At 29.6% G+C, this 22,258-nt stretch overlaps 1 protein-coding gene across 1 annotated transcript in view; it reads left to right on the top strand.

The window, feature by feature from the left end:
• The first annotated feature begins 13,963 nt into the window (after positions 1-13,963).
• Pus1 (Pseudouridine synthase 1) overlaps positions 13,964-22,258 on the top strand; it is a 50,605-nt gene continuing 42,310 nt past the window's right edge. The window contains exon 1 of the mRNA XM_075366366.1: positions 13,964-13,982. The gene's annotated coding sequence lies outside the window, so the exon portion shown is untranslated. The remainder of the gene's footprint in view (positions 13,983-22,258) is intronic.

The following is a 22,258-nucleotide window of genomic DNA, read 5'->3' as shown; positions in this document are numbered from 1 at the left end:
AAAATTAATTTAAAAAAATTACTATTAAATCCAAAATTCAAAATTAATAAAAATAAGAAATCAAAAAACAAAAATTAATGTAACCCATAGTAACATCCTTATAACTGCATCTTGACCTAACATAAATCTAAAAAAATAAATAAATTTTCATTACACTCAACGACAGCGATATACAAGAAAAAAGGTAGAAAAAATCGTGGAATATCATTTAAACTACAGGTTCCTCTAAAAAGATTTAAAAACCGCCAGATCTATTAAATTTCAATCAACAAAATATACTACCTTAGAATTTAAAATAAAATTTATGTTAAATAACAGGATGCCTAATCCTGGTTTATACGCAAACTTAAATAGAAAAAAAAATTATTGCATAAATTTCACCTAAATACAAAATATAAAAAATACAATAAAACAAAATCCTAAAAAAAATTAACTTGAACCTGATGTATAACCGCAAATGCTGGCACAACATTTTTTAGTTCTAAAAAATATAACTCCAATTAAAAACTTAACTTTAAAAACCTTAACACTGATAATAAATACTAATTCCTTAAGAATAAAACGCCTAACAAAAATTCACATGTATTATAAACTTAAAGCCAAATAAAAAAGCAAAGATGGAATTTTAAAATAAATTCATCTATAAAGGAACCCAATAAATAAATTCCTAAACTTAAATTAAATAATAAATTACTAAAAAAAGGACTTCCCCCCTCAATGGCAAGTAAAGCTACCTCTAACTTCAAACGCCAATTTAAAGCAAAAAAAAAACAAAATGGTTCAAGTGTAGTAAAAAATCACAACCGAAAATTGAACAGTAATTATTTAAAGGAACCAATTAATTCAATGTTAAACTAATTAAAATAATACTCAAGCAATAATTAAATTAAATATATAATAATAAATTTATTATTAAATATATTATTCCTTGGTGGGATGAGGCAGCGTATAAAGTACGTTCAGGTTCAAAAGCACCTCGGGTGTTTCTTGATGAGAAATTGGAATTTAAAAAGCACCTTCAATACATCGTGGGAAAGGCCTGTAGCACCTTCTGTGGTATTCGATGGATGGTCAATCCTGATTGGGGTCTTAATTTCAAGACTATGAGTATTCTGTGTAAGGGTGTGTGCGAGGCTATTATGCTATGTGCGGTGTCTGTTTGGCGGAAGGGGCTGAAATTTAAAAGCTATCGAGATATTCTACTGAGGGCTCAACGCTTTATATTGTTAAGAATAACGGGTGGTTACTGTATAATTTCACGGGAAGCGATCTTGGTGATTGCAGGCGTGAAACCGATAGATTTGATTGCGTCAAAGAAGCAACAGCGTTACGTTGCAAAGAAGTCCGGTGAGGTGACTTCAGAGAAAATTCGAGAGATTGAACAACATGGCAATGCCTTGTGGCAGACCAGATGGGATGAGACAGTGGCTGGGGGTTATACTCAAGATCTTTCTCAAGATACTTTCCAGATGTTGTTGGTTTGCGAGACGCCTCTTGGATACACCCTAATAAGTATGTGATGCAATTTCTTTTGGGGACAGACTACAGAAATTCGGTCTGGTAGACTCCGGAATGTGTCCGCAATGTGGATAACTAGATGATGCTAACCACGTGTTATAACAATGTGCGAAATATGAGGTGATGCGCACGGAGACTATTTGTTGGCTCGATATCATGTTGGGTCGGCGTTAGATCTCCGTGGTAATTGGAGGAACTGGGCCGAATGGGCGATTGTGAAAAATTTTGTAATGTATCTTACAAAGGAAACAATTGCTGAGGGGGTTTAGGGTAATGCTTGAGTTTTCCCGCTTTAAGTTTTGTTGTTGTGTTATATTATTTATGTTTTGCTGTTGCTTTTGTTTGGTGTTTAGTGTTAGTGTTGTTACTGTTATTGTGTTTTAGTATTCTTGTTAGTTATTGTTGTATTATGCTTTATGTTTTGTGTTGTGTGCTGAACTAACTCACTTTTGGCTATTTCGGATTAATAGTCCAGTTCCTTCGTTACCGTGAGTGCATTCAGTCTTAAGACTTGACATGATGTGTATTGTTTATGAGATTATGATAGTAGTACACCGATGGGAATGTCACTTGTGGCATTCGCATCAGTGCCATCCTGGCTGAGGATAGACTAAATATGTCAATGCCGAGATATTGAAAATGACCTCCGATAAGGACTAGATACGGACAGGGTGGTGTAGAGACCGAAATCGTTACATGGTGGGGTCTTCCTCAACGGGATCAAGATGTGCTAACTGGAATTCTTGGATGAATTACGTCAACTCAATATTAATCACTGGTGCCGATTGGACTCCAAAGTGGCAAAAACCTTGTTACCGCGCCCATGGACATGAAAACAGACACAAAATTGCATCAATTTTCTGCCATAACTCGGCTATTTGATACCCGATTTTAAAAATAAAAGGTCATTTTGTTCAAAATAAAAGGATTAATATTTTAGCAAATGACAGGGAAATGTTTAACAATAAACATACATTTTGATAAAACTAATATTTACGGAGACATAAGGGATTGAAAAATAAACATGACCGCCATTTTGTAATTTGCAAAAGTATTTAATTCCTGATTTTTTGCTAATTTTAAAACTTTTTTTACCAAAACGCTTACCAAATATTAATTTGATTCGTCTATCCAAACTTGGACATAAATGTTTATATAAAAATAGCAAAATGGCGGACAGTGGGAGAACGAAGGAGAAATTATAATTTTTCCTAAAGATACTTTTTGTTTAATTTTACAAGTAGAATCCGAAAAAGTATACCCAGCTCACCATTTTAGAAACACTGTATATTAACGTTAATATATAGTGTTTGAAATGTTATGTTGATTATATTTATTTTTATAATTATAAGTAGATTTAGAGATATAGAATTACACACAATTAGTCTCTGATAAAATTCAATAATCTGATCTGAAAGCACGTTGTTTATTATCACAGGTACTAAATCTGACACAAATGCCATACAAAATAAACAACATAAATTGAATATGTTTTTCAACACAATAAAGAGGAATCTAAATTTTATCGATATAGTTATAATTAACAACATTCCCCACTAGTAATTACATTGAATAATGTTTGTAAATCACACCTGAATAAACTGTTTCCTTATAATTTGAAAGCAATTCATTGGTCATTTCTAATAATCTATTAAGAGATAATTCTTTCCCCGTTATACACTTACTACTTTTATGTTAACATACCTTTTAAATTAATAGAATTATTTTCTTTTTCATATGCAAATTCTATTTTATTGTTGAATTTCTTCCATTTGTTTAACAGCTAGAATATGTTTTCTTTAACAGGATTGTAAAATACTAAAATATTATCTATATATGAGGAAATAATTAGTATTATTAAAAGGATGAAAAATAAAAAGTCATGGGAGTAGATGGAATAGGGATTAACATAACAAAAGAAGTTAGTTGATTCGTTTGTTTAATTTGAGTATGAGCACAGGTAAATTTCCCTCTATATTTATTTATAAACATTGTTGTTGTACCTATATTTAAGAGCGATGATAAACAAAATACTTAGCGACCTATTTCATTATTACCTGTGGTTTCAGAAATTTTAGAAAATAATTATAAAACTTAGATTAATAGATTTCCTTGACAAAACAAAACTTTGAGTAAAATCAATAAGGTTTTTGCAAAGGAAAAAATGCTGAAGATGCCCTTTTGAATTTTATGTCTCATATTATAGAAAGTAAGAACAAAGGTCAACAAGCAGTGGGTTTGTTCTTGGATTCGAAAAAAGTCTTCAGGGTTGATCATAATATTTTGCTTGATAAACTAGGGAAAGCTGGAATAAGATGTCAATGCAGTAAGTGGTTCAAAACGTATTTGAGGGAAAGATCTCAGCAGGTCAAATTAGAATAAGAAATGAGTTCTCAAGGTACTGTTAAGTACGGTAACCCACATACTTCTGTACTTGGAATTATTTTATTTATTATATAAATAAGTGATTTATGTAGTGGAAAATATAATGGTAGAGTGACACAGCATTTGATGACACAACATTAGATTATGAAGCTGAAAGTATATATGAAATAAGGAAAAATATTGAAGAAAACCTTATTAGAATTAGGTGATATTTAATAGTCGAAAGTTCTAAGGTTCAAATCCTAGTAAAGGCAATTACTTTTATACGGATTTGAATACTAGATCGTGGATACCGGTGTTCTTTGGTGATTGGGTTTGAATTAACCACACATCTGAGGAACGGTCGACTTGAGACTGTACTAGACTATAGTTCATTTACATTCATACATATATATCATCCTCATTCATCCTCTGAAATAATACCTTGCGGTGGTTCTGGAGGCTAAACAGAAAAAGAAAAAAGGTGATAGTTAATCAAAAATGGCTTAGGTTTAATGTAATAAAAACAAATTGTATAATTTTTCAATTAAAATGTCTGCAAGTATAAAATATTCGAGTCGAGTTAGTGAATTACTGCCGTGAGGACTGTTGTACTGCTCTGCGTTTTTTGTTTGTTTTTTTGCTGGATTTTTCGGAATTGTAGATTGGAACTGTTGAATGGAATATTATTAGAATTAAAGGATTACGAACTCATTTTTTATTAAGAATTTTTCTGGATCGACCTTATTGCCATTGGCAATAAAGATGATATTTGTGTGGCTGTTGGCTGTGTGAGTTTATACAATTTCTGCTGACTTGTAAACAACAACTTAGTGAAAGTTTCGTAAATTTCAGGTAAGAGATATTTTCTAAGTCGTTGGCTAGATTATAAGGGGAAGCTCCTTTTTCCCCCATAATCGTTTTATCCTTCCTTCCTCAACCAAACCCTTCTGGATCTTTGCCGATCAGGACCCCCCCACAACTTTTTCACCCAAAAACATCCAAAAACATTTTTATTGTTTTTTTAAGAAGATACATTTTACCGGTGCATTATACATTTTATTAAGCCGGGATTCAGCCGGGTCTCACTGATTTTAAATGAAACCCGACCTATCGACTTCCGGCGTCGTATACTACCCCTATTGTGCAAAATGGTCGGGTACGAATTGGAATGGTTTCCTGTAGGGCAGACACCGCGCGGCAGATTGCAAGAGGACACCGAAATGCCTGACTTGCAAAAGTAGCATTGTGAGCCGGGGGAGGACCAGATAGTTATTGGCCTCTTAATGAAGATCGTTCAAATTAACACGAAACCCTCGTCTTTGGCGCATTACATGCAGACCAAATACGTCTCGGAGATGGACGCGGATATTGCGCTTGTCTCCGAGCCGTGCTCTTCTCGTGCCCGACCGGGCTGGGTCTACTCCGAGGATAGCGGAACAGGGTTGTGGCCTAGTACATCGCTCTCGGTATGGGATGTTTATCGGGGCATTGGCTTTGCTAGAGCGAGGATTGGCGGGATATATTAATATTCCTGCTACCTCTCGACATCAGCCTTAAAAAATATAGGGAAATGCTGACGGAAATCTCCCGGGATCTTGCTGGCCGACGGCTTGCCCTTCTTGCCGGAGACTTCAACGCCTGGTCGACTGTTTGGAGGGCCAGAATGAATGCTAAAGGTTGTGTTCTGGCTGATTTCGCTGCCATACACGATCTGGCATCTTGAACATTGGTGGAGTCTACACTTTTAGAAGAGGCACTAGCAGATCGGTGGTGGATGTGACTTTCGCCACCCCAGATTTGTCTTGCAGGATTCGTGGATGGAGGGTCTGAGAGGGCTACACCGCCAGTGACCACTAAGCCACTATGATCTCGCTGGCAGTGAGTCTGGAGGTGCTGCGCGGACTTAAATGCAAGGCTGGAGCATCAGATGCCTGGACCCAGTGGCTTTTATCGTTCCATCTACTGACTCAGTAGATGTTCCTAATGCTCATTGGAACGAACTTCTCGAAGGCAGTCCACAAGGGTCTGCCCTTAGCACAGCATCCGCTGTCCGTGCGACGGGTTTTCTTCTTCTTTCTTTCTTTTTTCTGTTTAGCCTCCGGTAATTACCGTTCAGATAATACTTCAGAGGATGAATGAAGATTATATGTGTGAGTGTAAATGAAGTGTAATCTTGTACAGTCTCAGTTCAACCATTCCTGAGATGTGTGGTTAATTGAAACCCAACCACCAAATAACGCCGGTATCAACGATTTAGTATTCAAATCCGTATAAAAGCCTTTACGAGGATTTGAACCTTAGAACTTTCGACTTCGAAATCAGCTGATTTGCGATGTCGAGTTTAACCACTAGACCAACCCGGTGGGTGTCTACAACGAATTATACGAGGTGGTCCGAATAGAACGTCTGGTAAGGTGTGTGTACTAGTCACATTTGATGTAAAAAACGCCTTTAATTGCATCACCCACTTGGTAATTAGGCTATCATTGATGACTTTAGGGCTTCCGGGCTGTCTCGTAAGGATTGTCTCGTCCTACCTTACGAGACGTCGCCTGTTTTGTCAGGTTGAGGATGGTGAAATAGTGCGTGCTATCGATAGGGAAGTCCCACAGGGGTCGGTCCTTGGACCGATCCTTTAGAACACAGCCTATGACGGGGTTATTCGTTTACCGCTTTCCCCAGGGGTCAGTCTCGTCGGCTATGCTGACGATCTTGCTTTGGTTGTGGAGGTGGGCTCCAAGGCAGGCTGCTAGGTAGCAGCCTGTTTCTTGGCTACTGCCAAGAGGCAGGCTGCGGATAGCATCTGCAGTGCCTATTGTACCATAAACGATTGGATGTGTGAGGGCTGCAGATGGCTCCAGATAAAACTGAGGCAGCTGTAATTTTGGCAGCAAAAAAGGGACCCACCTGACAGTAACTTTGGAGGGTCAAAGAATTGCCTCTCAACCTGCAATCAAGTATTTGGGCAGCTGGATAGACGCCCGGTTATGATTTGGCACTCACACACTTCAGGCTAGTGAAAAGGCAGACAACACATAGATGTGTTTGTTAGAACAAAACCATCATTATACTACATAGATCTTCAAATCACCTGTGATCACACAAAATTAGTACTTACACAAACATGGTAAATAGAGCAATTAATTATACAAAGTATAATGAAAATAAAAGTACATTAAACAAAGAAATCGACATTACAAAACAAATTGCTACATATAATGGCTATTATAATTCTTTAGTAAATAATATATATATATATATATATATATAAAATAAACAAATATCAAAAATTAAAAATAATACGCATTTAATAACATTAAACAGCACACAAAAAGTTGACAGTGTAAATTTAAAATATATATATATTGATAAAATAGTCAACATATTACAAAGGCTTATGATAATAATAAATTTAAACCCACAGACCAGACAAATAACCACATAATAAAACACTTAATAAGTAATAAACATAATTCATCTGATTTATATAATTTGAATGGTATTTATAAAATTTGAGTATAATGATTGTGACCATATTTATATAGGAAAGATCACTAGATCCTTTAAGGCTAGATTCTTGGGACACTTTAGAAATGATAAAAAAGGTAAACTGAGTTTCTCCAATGTATCTGATCATCTGATTAAGATTAAACATACAATATCTGATAATAGAACAAATTTTAAAATACTGGAAATTAAAAAATATAATATGAATAGAAATAATAGTAGTAAGGGATTAGACATTTTATAAAGATACTTATAAAGATATATATATAAAACATAAGAATAAATTTAATATGATCAACCTTCAGACAGAATATGAGCTGACAGTATTTTGAAAGCTGCAGTAGATAGCACCAACATCTATTTTGATTGTGATGTATAATTTAATATGTTTCAATCAGTATAGTAAAGTAACTCCAGTTAAATGGACGATATGCATACTTAAAATTATTTTTATTTGATTTTAATTTTTATTTTTATTGATTTTATGCCTTGACATCATATTTTTACATATGTAAAAATTTTTACAATTTAATTTTTAATACTAATTTTTCATATTTTAAAGTTTGTTTTAGTTTTTAATTTAACTGAATAAATAATTAAATTCTTAAAATAAAAAGATTAAAGGTTTTAAATTTTAAATAAAATAAATAAATGCATGATATGTTGTTATTATATTTTATGAAGTTTGTAATGTAATTTGAGATGAATATGTAATGCAGCTGACAAAGCGAGTAAATTGTGAAACCGTCCCTGCATATATAGTGGAATAAGGTAAGTCATCCTACTTTATTTATTCTGTAATTTGGTTGATTTAATAAAACAAATATATATATATATATATATATATATATATATATATATATATATATATATATTATATATATATATATATATATATATATATATATATATATATATTAATGAAATTAATCTTTTTTTTTTCATATTATTTCTCTGTCCTGTTAAATTATATTTAAATTCTATTAGATAAACTACCTAATAGAGTAGAGTATTGAGATAAGACATATTTTACCTTAATTTTTCAAGTACTTTCGCAAGAACCTGCATCCTAAGGAAATAATTTTGTTACTGCATAATTAAAAAATTTTTAAATAAAAATACTAAAATAATGAAAATCACATATTAATTTAAATGAGTGCTGCTATCTGTTGTAGTTTTTATAAGACTATCTCCCTCAAACACTGTTTGATGGTTTATTAAATTGAAATTTTGTTTGTAATTATATATGTAATATTTTTCTAATATATAATTTTGTAATATTTCTAAATTTGTGTTAATATAAGAATGTAGAATATAGAATGTTTATTATTTATTATATGGTATGCCATATCAGATAAACCTAATTGATTAATTTTGTAATTTTTATAATGTTCAAGAAATCTAGTTTTAAAGAATCTATTTGTTTTTCCTATGTAAATACCATCATAATCATTACATTTAATTTTATAAATTTCACAAAGACTATTTATTTTATTTTTATATTTGGTTTTTAAATATTTTATTATGCGGTTGGTTATAATGTTTGTATTATAACCAAAAGAGTAAAAAAATGATTTTTTTACTATTTTGTGTCATGTTAAATATCGGTTGTAAGGTAGTAATTGTGGTAATTGTGTTTTTGACAACTGTGCAATATCTATTTGTTTTTCCAATATTAGTACCATCACAATCAAAAATATTATTACATCCATTTTCAACCGCTATATGTTTTATGATGATAATTTTTCATTATTTGACTTTCTTTGTTATTATATATGTTGTATATTTGATTGCTCTATTAATCATATTTGTATATGTGTTAATTTTATGAGACAAGGGTGATTTGATTTTTTAAGAGTTGTTATATTATTATATACTGATGTTTATTATTATATACTATATAAAGAATTTAACATTCTATTATTATCTATTTCAAATGTGAATTTTAAAAATTTTTTATAAGAATTTAATTTGTTAAATATTATTAGATATTCATGGTTTATTACCAGGTTATATACGAATATAATGAGAATATCATCTACGTACTGTGTCAATATTAAAACTTTGTGTATGAGTGATGCTATGTTCTAATTTACTTTCAAAATACTGTAAATATATTTCTGACATAATTGCTTTAGTGGAAATTTTGTGGGTTTGATATATTTTATTGTCTATAATATTTGTTATTAAATTCAAAATAGTTTTGTTGATGAATGTTTCTTCTAATAGTGAAGATACCTTTAATAAATTTTGGATTTTCTTGGTTACCTTCTAATTTTGTTTTACTATTTTTATGGTACAGTCTGTAGGTATGCTAACAGACATATTAATTATGTCATAACTAACCATTCTAATGTCTTTATCTATATTTAAGCTATTTAATTTATTTTTAATTTGTAACATTCTTTATATTAAATATATTCAGTAAATTCATTTTGGATATAATATAACAGGGGGCAGATTTAAAATTGATTAAAGGTCGCATTGGGATGATTAATTTATAAATTTTTGGTAGCCCAGACAATGTAGGGGTAATTAGTACAAAAGGATATAATCTAGAATGGTATTTAAATTATTATTATTGTAATTGAAAATTGATCTGAATATTTTTATTAAACTTCTGATATTAACACAAATTTAAAAATACTAGAAATTAAAAAAAGATGACAAAGTTCAATTTATTAGAAAAATATTACATTTATAAACAAAATTTCAATTTGATAAACCATCAGACGTGTTTGAGGGAGAAGGTTCTTAATTAAATTAAGTTCTTAATTTAATTTAGATTAAATTAAATTTTAATTAAAATTTTAATTTAAGTTTCTTAATTTAATTTAAACCAGTTCTTCGGTTTAAATTAATATACAATTTTCATTATTTTAATATTTTTATTTTTTAATTTTTATTATGCAATAATGGAATTATTTCAATCATGACTAAAGATGTGGGATGCCGCGAAAGTACTTTCATGAAAAATTAAAGTAAGATTTGTCTTCTCAATATTCAGTACTAGGTGGTTTATTTTACTTAATAGAATATATATATATATATATATAGATTTTTTTTTTAAATATATAAGTTATTTTTTAAAAATCCTGCACATATACTTAATAAGCATTATGGCTAAGATTGTAAGATTGGTGATTCCTTAGAAAAGTCATAATATTATTTATGAGTAATATTTATTGTTAAAGTGGAAACAATCTTCATTACAAATATTTCTGAATATTGTAAATGATATTATTGTCAAAATTACTGATTTTATTATTTTTTTATATTAATTATATGATTATTATGTATCGGTACATTTGAATATATGTATTTTTACACCAATACATGTATTTTTTTTTGGGGGGAGCTTACTTCCCCCTCCCAAAAAAAATGCAGGTATAACTATGCTAAACTTCAGTTTTCTAGCTAATTCAATAATGAAAAAAACTGTGATAAGTGCCCGTACTATCTAAATCATTTAAAAAAGTTGACTTACATTTCTTGAAATGCACAACTTATTATGTTACTGTAAGCCAGTGTAAGTTGTAATTGAGACAAATAATATAAAGCATCAAATTATAACACCAACTGCATTATACAATAATATATGGCAACAATAAATTACAATGAATAATATACAAAGAAAATCACACAAGTAGTTGTCCCAGTACTTGATATGGGACTGATTAAAATGTATTATATTTTACCAAAACTTTGAATGTGTATTAGATTATTTAATTGAAGCCAGCCTAAAAAAATTGTTATAAATGAATTTTTCTTAAAAAGCTTCTATTAGGGCATTTTCTTCAGCCAATAAATCAGTAAAAGAATAAAAAAATTAATAAGTGAAAAAATCTCTGTAACATTAAATTACACATTTGAATTAGTAGCCTTCACAATTGATCATAAAAAAGGATAGATTGGTTGTTTGGTTGCCACAATTGATAGACTTACTTGGAACAGATGACAACCAAGTGGTTCAGCAGAAATATTACAAAATCAGTTAGCAACTGATATACTAAAAAAATAGCACTATTGATGCTACACATATACTGAAATCTGGTTTCAAATTCTGTTGGCAGGACATCTGTGGATAAATTATTTCTGAGTGTAGACTAAGCCAGGCACAGAAGTTAAAACTAGTTCTAAACAGAATATCATGGTACATTGCTGAGTTTATCCACACCTCAACATCCTACATTCAAATCTGTTAAATTTGCTAAGAAGTAGGTATTATTATTATTATACATAAATCTAAGTATAATTTTCTTGAGATATCAGCAGTAAATTTCAAATATTTTATATATCATATCTGCATGTGATCTGTTCTTTCATGACTATGATTGAAATGAGTATCTCACATTTCCTATTGTTGTACATGTGGACTACGCCACAATCTTTTGCTTTTTCTTGATATAGTAAACTAATTAGTCCTCAATTTGAATTTCAAATCCATACATTTGAATCTCAAATCTATAACACAACTTAGCATAACATTATCAAATTTACTATCTTTATTTTAGTTTCCGTCATTCAGGAATGACTTACTGGTACTAAACAAAAAAGTGTTGTAAGTTCGTCTACAGTCTATTCCACATGAGTGCTCTTAGATCATACTATGTTAAATAAGATTATCTTCTGTGCCTGTGGATCACATACTTTCTGAAGTGAAGTAAACCAAAGTTTGTTAAAAGAATTAAAGAACAGTAATAACTTTATTAACTTATTATTGACATTGGAGCCAGGTAAGACAATCTATTACCAAAGGTAATGGTCACTAGAGGGTCCTGGTAGATTTGTATCTGAGAAATAATGTGTAAGACAAAAAAATTATGTATTTCATTACGCTGTTTAATTTATTATTTAAAATATTTTCTTTTACATTTTTTATAACTACAAGCAGAATTAATTAGCATCTTAAAACCTAATAGATGCATTGATCTGTAAGATAAAATCTGTTTTACACTTAAAGGAGAAAAAAAATTTACTCATTTTTTAAATACAAGAAACTATGCTTCCAAGTAATCATTTTAATGCTTCTGTTATGTCAGACCAAATTGATTTTAATATAATGGTTTTAAACATGTCATAATGGTTTCAGCTACTTTTGCAGGGCTTTCAGTGACCACTTACTGCTGATTTCAACCTGATAATAAAATGTAATTCTTTTTTTGTTATTTCTCCATGGTTATTTTATATAAATGATAGTAATCTATTATGTAGTAGAGTATTCTTATTATTTAATTCTTTTATTGTTATTATGAAGTTAACTAAATAAATAAGACAGTTTCATTACTTTCTTTATAAGCACATTGCGTATCTTTTCTAGAAAAAAAATCTGATGTGGACACTACATAACTTCCTTGTATGCCCATTATATTACATATACACATTTTTTTTAAATCAGAGGTTAATAATTATAAATAAATCAATATATTTAAATTAAAAAATTAGTTAAAAAAACTTTTTTACAATCAGAGGCTAATAATTATTAATAAATCAATATATTTAAATTTTAAAAAAAGTTTAAAAAAAGGAAATGATGTCGGATTCAAACCAATGTGTCTTTCCCTTGTACAATCCAAATATTTCATTAATTAAAACCTTGTTTGGCTATAACTCTGGAACCAATGAAAATAAGTACCACTTATGATATCGTATATTGAAAGTATCTCAATGAGGACTGATTACTGCAATTAAGAAAACGTTCAAAGATTTTTGGATTTTGGGCTTTTTGGACACTTTTGGTCTAGTCGATTCCAATCAAAAGGGGAGGTGCACAACTAGATGTTACTACAGTTCGATATCCAAAATTTCAACATACTACGGCTAATCGTTTTTGAGTTATGCGAGTACATACATACGTACGTACGTATGTACAGACGTCACGCCGAAACTAGTAAAAATTAATATTTCCGTTGTAATCTGAAAACCGATAATTTTCGTGATCACAATACTTTCTACACTTCGTACAAGTAAGTAAAAATAATAAATCTCATATAGGTAAAGTACTGTTCATAGGCTGAATTACATGACCAGATTTATGTGACAAAAAAATGTTACTGTCATTAATTCATTACTGTACAGAATGAATACGAAACCACGCGCCTCCACGTACAATCAACCAGGAGTACCACCAATTTTTATTGAAAATATCACCACTAATTCTGTTATTTTTTCCAAAAAAGAATTTTTTTGAAACCATTCATTACGAATATCCAGATTAATAATCTTTTAGTAGAATTTCTTTTTAGTAATAAAAATCCTATTAAGCATTATCATTCAGATCATTTGTATGAAGTCGAATTTATTCTACAAATAATCATTAATATCTAAAAAAGGAAAGTGAATATATAATGTAACTTTATTTTATTTCCTAACTATAACTCTCAATACCTACCAGGTGTAATTCGTTTTACAGTGCGTGCTGGTGTACGAGGTAATTTGAGTGTTTCTTATTAATCTTCTGAATAAAAATCTTGAATCAATGTTAAAATTGTTAAGGGTGAATTCAGGTACGAAATCCCTTATTAACCTTCCTCAGATTTATTGTTTTTAGTGTGTTGTGAGAGGGTTCTCGGTGGTCTATGGAACGGAAGGTAACCTGTAAAGTTTAATAAAATAAATTTTGTTTCGTGTTGTTGAAATTTAGTCGGCTGCTTGTGTTGTAAGATTTTATAATTCTATTGTGAAGTTGCTTCCGTTATCTAGTAGCAAGTAAATTTTGTTATGCTTTAGAGGAAATAGGAAAATCAACTTGTAGGTTAACGTTCATTAGGTGTCTTGTGTACGTTTTACATTATAAGGTAAATATTGATGAAGTAAGACCATTTAATAATTTTCGACTTCCTCAATTTACTATTATAATTATTATTTTGACGCTGTGGATTGATTTAAAAAAAAATATATGTATGTTATTCTTCAAGCTTGATTCAAGTGGGACCAGATTTGATTCCCTGACTAATCTGAGTTTAACATAAACATTTTTTATGTTGATTTGCCCCTTATGTGCTTTTTTCGTGTATGAACATTTCAGTTGACATTTATTTTTCACTTGCTGAAAACAGACTTTTTTTATCATCATAACATAATTTTTATAACCTATCACAGAAGATTAATTGTGGTTTTTATTTATTTTTTTCTAATATGTTGATAAGAGGATTTCTAGCTATCAATCTGAAAATACGAATTTATTTAAACATTGGTTATTTGTAGATTTAAAAATTGGTTATACTTGCAGATGTTTATTTTGAATTTATTCTACTGATATAGGCCTGTGTAACTTTTATAGGTATTTTTAATTAGTTTATTACAAAAAAGAAGATTATTTTATTTATTGATTACATATAAGTGAACTAAATTTAGTTAATTAATTGTTAAATAACTGAACTAATTTGTTATTCATTTTTCTGACTTCCGAAGTAGCTGCAAAACAGCATTTTACATAAATACAAATATTAATAAGTTTAGAACTCTTTATTCTTTAAGTTTGTAACATCAGCTACATAGTTGAATAGAACTTTATAAAGGTCTGTTTAACATAAAAATTGCCAGTTAAACCCTGTTATATGCTCAGCAGACATTGTACTACATCAGCTTCAATTGCATCTCAGTTTTGTAAGTCTCCTCTAGATGGCATTAGTTGTCTAGTAATGAATCGCTGTTTATTGACATTATGTCGATCATGTTTTATTATATAATTCAAGTTTTAATTACCATAATTCAAGCTTATTAAGCAATTCCTTATTTAAGTTAGTTAACTGAGTTAACAGTCTACAAGTTTCATTATTTCTGCAAGTCTGCTTTACTTTTCCAGCTTTATAGTTAACTGGTTTAAATATTTTGTTTGTGGTTTAAATTAAGTCAAGTTTCTTGTTTTATGTCTGTTAGCTTGTTATATGATATTTTTAAATTGAGGTATTATCTAATGCACTTATATAAGTACTAATGTCACCTAGCAAGTCCTGAGGAACTTATACTTTGTCAACTATGTCTAACATAATATAATATCTGCTGGGCATATAACAGACTTTTACCATTTAGATTAATTTTATTAACTGCATGAATGTTGGTAAGTGGAAATCATAATTATATATAGAATTTAACCAATTTGTCCAAGTTTCCTTGTAAAAAATATTATAAGAGAATTTCTTAACATAATGATTTACAACTTACTTTTGTAATCTTTAATTTTATTTATTTTTGTATTTTGTTACGAAGATATTAATTACGTGGTTTTTGTTAATATTTAGAAGTATCTCATAGTTTTTTCTGTAGAATTTGTCTGATAGATCCCACTTGTAATTTTTTTCTGATGTATTTATAATTAATGTCCCATTTAAATTCTAACAAGGTTTAATTTCCCAATTTTTTTGTGAAAAATTAATGTTGCATGGGACACCTACTTATTTAGACTTAACACCACTTGGATTGTTCACGAAGCTCTACATGATCTTCTTACATGTCATAGTGTATTTTTTGTTGCATTTAACACTTCCCCACAATTGTTATGTGTGTGAGCATAGCAGTGTTTATCAACAAAATTGATGAACTAATTAGCAAACTTTCCATTTCAAGTGTTAGTGTTTGATATTTATTGATATAATCTTTATATTATGGTAAATCTAACATAATAGATTTATTAGATTATAATAGATTATTAAAGTATACTAAACCTTTTGAAAAAAGCGTCAGCGTGATTTCAAAACAATTTCAATTTTTGTAGCCTTTAATGTTTAAAAATTTAAGCTATCAAAATGTTTTTGATTATTAAAAAAATTGGTTCAAAAACATATTTGTAAGTTTTATCCAATTAGATGTGAAATTTTATAGTAGCATTTCTTTTTTTCCTGATTATTGTGTATTGTCAGTGAAATTCAAAATGTTAGCGATTACGTGTAAGTACAGGTTGTTCATCTTAAAGAGGTCCCATCACTTAATTTACCCTATAAATAGCAGTTTATTGGCAAACACTCTCATGATAATTTACAGGTGTTGAAAATGATGTCTATCCACCTTTATGCACTTTTCAACATGTCTGACCTTGTTCCTGGTTACTCTTGTTAGCTGTACCCTACCTATTTCCTGGATGGCATTGGTAATGATTGTCTTCAATTTCTGCAGGGTGTGTGGGTTGCTCCTATAAACAATTTCTTTAAGTAACTCACAGAAAGAAGCCTGGACCAAACAGATTTGGGGATCTTGGCCACAATTCTTCAGAAATGATTCTTCCATTGAAAAAAATTCTGTAGCATCCATAGTAGAGCAAGCTGTATGGCAAGTGATGCTGACCTGTTGCAACCAGCAGTCATGTTTACCTCCTTGCAGTAAGGCAACTGCTGAATAATTTCTTGGTAACAGCAGCATCAACAGTTTTTAAAAAAAAAAAACAAGGGACCTATTATTTGTTGGCTGGAAACTGCACACCATACACCTATTTTTTGTAGGTATAGGGGAGATTCAAAGAAATGTGCAGGTTTTCAGTACCCTAAATTTGGTAGTCTGACTATTAATATAACCACCAAGATGAAACCACGCTTCATGTGTGAAAAACACTTAAATGTCAATGTTACCTATAATGAAGTTCTTGAACCATTGACAACAGTGAACCCTTTTAGCATAATCAGCATTAGTTAGCTCATGGAAAACCTGCATTCATTACAGATAATATTTCAGCATTCTCCTTGCTGCAGCATGGGCTGAACCTAGTGAAACATTCTTTTCAACGTTTAGTCTTGACAAAGATTTACGAAGAGGTCCTACATCATATCAGATCTTACTATTTTGTTACATAAGATAATTTAAGGGCAGCCCTTTGGTTCGACTATGATGAACGTGTAATAATCTTCTTTTTTTAATACTATTTAGTAACTACTAATGATAAAAACTAAAACAGTAATAGTAAATTTGTGATTGTTATGTTTGTGTTTGCATTTTATATATTTGAGATTCAAATTCAATTGAGAATTAGTTTATTGAATGAAAAAAGTAAAAAAAAATATTGTGGCTTAGTTCACACAACCCTCTGGGTTGGTCTAGTGGTTAAACTCATCATTGCAAATTAGCTGATTTCAAAGTCATAGTTCCAAGGTTCAATTCTTATTAAAGGCAATTACTTTTATATGGATTTGAATATTAGATCGTGGATACTGGTGTTCTTTGGTAGTTGGGTTTCAATCAACCACACACCTCAGGGAATGGACGTCTTAAGACTGTACTTCATTTATATTCATACATATCATCCTCTGAAGTAATACCTTATGGTGGTTTCGGAGGCTAAATAGAAAAAGCGAGAGAGGCTTGTTTCACATGCAGGGCCGCCAACAGATATAAGATATTCATTTTAGTTTTGATGGAACAGTTCAGGATTCCATTTGATTGTATAGATGTTATTTATAGAATATTTATAATTTTACTTTTGACAATGCAAGAAAATAATATTTAGGTATTGTAATAATAATATCAACTTTTTAGGATAGTTTGGCCATGACTGGAAATGTAATAACTTGATTGGAGGATGAGCCTACCAATGTACAACCACAAATATTTGTTCAGAATAGGTTCTGACATAATAGTTGATAGCTTTAATTGTGTCAGCTCTTAGAAAAATTTATCCTCAGACTACAAACTAATAGAATTTTAAACCAGATTTCAGGATATGTGTAGCCATATTAGTGATACTCTTTTAGCATGTAATCTGCCAGCTGATTTTGTAATATTTCTGTGACCCATTTGGTGACCACCGACTTATCCCCTCTTTTTCTCTTTACACTGTGATTATCACTGGCTGCTTAATTCAAAATTTCTAATAATTGTTTCTGAAATTTTACTGTTTTATTAATTTAAGAAAATATCCTAATGTAAAGAAAGCATTATAAAAATTTGTTTTCTATTTTTTATTTAAGGTTCTTTTTGTCCCAGTAATATTGCATTGTAATTTAATGTAAGATTTCTTTTAATAGTGTTGTACATGCGTTTTCCTTTTTATTTTAATTAAACTTTATCTGTATTAAAAGTAAAACCAGATTTTATTTGAAAATATATGTCTCAACAATTTAATAATTCCATCTTTATATAAAAAATGAAATTCGTACTCACACTTGTAAATATATTTATTCAATTTTGAAATGAGAGTTATGATATTTATACTGATTAATAAATAAAATTTGACTGGTAATAATAAATTGACAAATAATAAACTTTCATAAAAAAAAAATTAAAAAAATAGTTTGGTTATTGATTTTAATAGTCAAAACAATACTATAATGTTGAACAAATAAAAATATATATTATGTAAGCATTTTTAACCAGGTTGCCGTGTGTAGGTTCCTACAAATAGCAAAATTTGGTTATGGCAAAAATGTGCTCACAACTGTTCCTCTATAAGTAAATCAAACTAATTGTAAACTAAATCAGATTAATTCTTTTGAGGTATTCATAAAAAATTGTCTTATTAGTATAACTTGTATAAATCTTATGAAATTTTGTTTAAGGTTAGTGGACACATAATTGTTGAATTTTTTTAAACATTTTAGCAGTTATAAATTTAGTGTGATAAGTGTTCAAGGGATTGTTAACCAGTTTATGTAAATTTATATATTTAATTTAATTGGTATATTCAGAATAATTATCAAATTGTGTTCATATATGCTTCTCAAGAACTACTTATTTTCATTAAAGAAAAGGTTCTGAAAGATTCTGTTACAGTATGGTTAATGCCAATCATCCTCAGATGATTCTTAGATTAATATTTACATAATAAGGTATAGGTTTACAGTTTTAAAAAAGTATGAACTATTAAATTGATGTATGTTATTCTTGATAACAGTGATATCCTGAAGGTGTGGATGTGAAATTTTTGTTTGTACCATTATCAAGTCATTGTTGAAGATACCTGAATTCACCCCTGATTTATTGGTAAAACATAAAATACATGTACATCTAAAATATATCTCTGTGTGGTTTATGTAGACATTTTTTGTATCTATAAAAATGTATATCAATGACTTGCTGCGAAATGAAGTAGAATGTTTTTATATTATCTCTGTTTATGGATTAAGATCAGCTGTATCTGATTATTTTTTAAGCTAACATATAGCTTTTGTTATTTATTTAACTTAACTGTGAAAATCATAAAAGAAAGAGTATATATATGAGCTCTGTAAATAAACTAATGAGACTGGTTCAGAAAAACTTTTTAGTTTCAAATCCTATTGTACATGGACTCTTATCACCTTTGAAATAGTTCCCTTGGAAAGCCATGCAACACTTCAAATGGTTTTTCCACTCTTCATAGCAGTGTTGGAACTCGGAAACCGGAATATCCTTCAGATTGTTGGTTACTATTCATTTTCTACTGTTCAAAAATGGTGTCCTTTGAGGTGTTTTTCTAAAGTCTGGAACAGGAAAAAGTCGCAGGGACTCAAGTCAGGTGAATAAGGTGGTTGAGAAAATACAGGAATATTTTTCTTTGCCAAAAACGTATTAATTGAGAGTGCAGTGTGACAAGCTGCTTTATCATTGATGCAGCATCGAGTTGTTTTGATGGCTGGTCTCATGCAGACAACTCTTTTCCGCAGTCTTTCAAGAATTTCTTGGTAAACATATTGATTTGCAGTCTTCCTGTAGGAAAAAACTCCTTATGGACAATGCCATTACTATCAAAGAAACAAATTACAATGGTTTTGAATTTTTATCTGTTAATTTTTGCTTTATTGGAATGTAACTGATTCTTGGCCACCTGAAAATGCTTTAAACCGCTTAAAAACTTGGGCTCATGACAGAGCATCATTTCCATACATTCTTTTCAGTTTTGAAAAAGTTTCAGTAGCATTCTCACCAAGTTTAACACAAAAATTGATTGCACAATGTTGCTCATAATTAGTACCACTCATTTTTGTAATGCACAACAAAAACTCGTTTCACAAAATGTTTGTTCACGTCTCACATGGCAACAATAGAGACTAAAAATATTAATACCTAATATAAATCAGCTGTTCATATAACCATATGTTTACTAGTAACTTTACAGTATTGCCACTTTGGGTGTCAAAAAAACTAGTATCATTACTTTATTTACAGACCTTGTATTTATATATTTTTTCTTCTAAAAATCAATCCTATCAAGACCCATATCATCCACCCAAGTGTGCAGAAATAAGAAAACTACCTTATTTTTTATTTTTATTTTCTTTATAATTTTTACACCAGTACTTTTGCGGGATCCCCCATCACAGTCGTATATAAAATTTGTATACAATTGCATATTAAACACAAAATATTAAGAGATTAAAAGATTAAAATTACATATGCATATATAAAGGCATATGAAGTCATCAAGTAAAATAAAACCTGTATGGTATAATAAAACCTGTATGTAGCTAGCCAAATACTAATACTGTGCTATTTAAATATATGAAAATTTCATGTATTATCTAGGAAAGTGCAGCTATCAATTGCAGTTTTTATGAATATATCTCCTTCAAAATCTGTCTGTAGGTTGAATTAAGTTGAATCTTTGCTTATATTTGCATATATAATATTTTTCTAAGATATCTAATTTTTTATTTATATCTCCTTTTTAATTTCCAATATTTCTAAATTAGTATTAACATTAGAAATAGAATGTTTATTATTTATATGGTAATCCGGAACATTAGAAAAGCCCAATTTTTTATTTTTATGATAACTAAAATGTTCATAAAATCTGGCTTTAAACAATCTATTGTTTTTAGCTATATAAATATCCTCACAATCTTTACATTTTATCTTATAAAACCCACATAAATTGTATAAATCAGTATTATTAATGTTTTTTAAATATTTTATTATGTGGTTGCTAGTTTATATGCAGGTTTAAATTTATCCTTGTCATAAACTTTGGTTATATTTTCAACAATACTATTTGTGTATGAATATTTTAAGTAAATGTTATCAACTGTCTGTGTGTTATGCATTAGTTTTAAAGTTTTGATATTTGTTTTTTTTTTTATATTAATTAACAAAGCAGTATATCCATTTGAATTGCAATTTGTTTTATAGTATTTATTTCTGTCTTTAATTTCTCTTTATTATTTTGTGTATAATGGATAAAATACATTATTAATCATATTTGTATATATGTTAATTTTATGAGACCAAGGATGATTTGATTTTCTATGAATTGTTTTATTGGCTATAGGTTTACTGTATACTGAAGTTACAATTTGATTATTTTTGTTAATTTCAATAATAACATCTAGAAAATTTATTGTCTGTTTATATATATTTCAAAAGTAAATTTTAAATTATTATAATATGAATTAAGTTTATTTAAAATTATGAGGTGTTCATTACTTATAACTGGATCATAACGACAAAAACATCATCAACATAATGAGTTCATAATAAAACCTTATGTTTGTGAATAATGCCATAGATAATTTTACTCTCAAAATCCTGTAAGAATATCTCTGACATGATAGCAGATAAAGGAAATCCCACAGGTAAGGTATTTTCCTGTACAACACTTGTTATTAAACTCAAGGTAATTTTGTTGACATATTTTCCTTATAATAGTGATGATGTTATCAATAAATTTAGGGTCATCATGATTATTTGTTAATTTATTTTTTATTACATGAATGGTTTTATCAGTAGGTATCCTAGGATACATGTTACTTACATCATAACTCACCATCCTAGTGTTTCCGCCAGCTGTTAAGTTTTTAAATTTACCTACCAATTTGTACCCATTTTTTATGTTATAACTATTTTTTTTATAATTTTGGAAATAATATAAGATGGAGCAGATGTAAAATCAATCAAAGGTCGCATAGAGATGCTGACCTCTATGTCAGCATCTCTATGCTGACATAGAGATTTATGTAGTTTTGGA

The sequence above is a fragment of the Lycorma delicatula genome, chromosome 5 (genome assembly GCF_047948215.1).
Source record: "Lycorma delicatula isolate Av1 chromosome 5, ASM4794821v1, whole genome shotgun sequence".
NCBI classification, from domain to species: Eukaryota; Metazoa; Arthropoda; class Insecta; order Hemiptera; family Fulgoridae; genus Lycorma; species Lycorma delicatula.
This window is presented reverse-complemented; position numbering and strand designations above follow the sequence as displayed.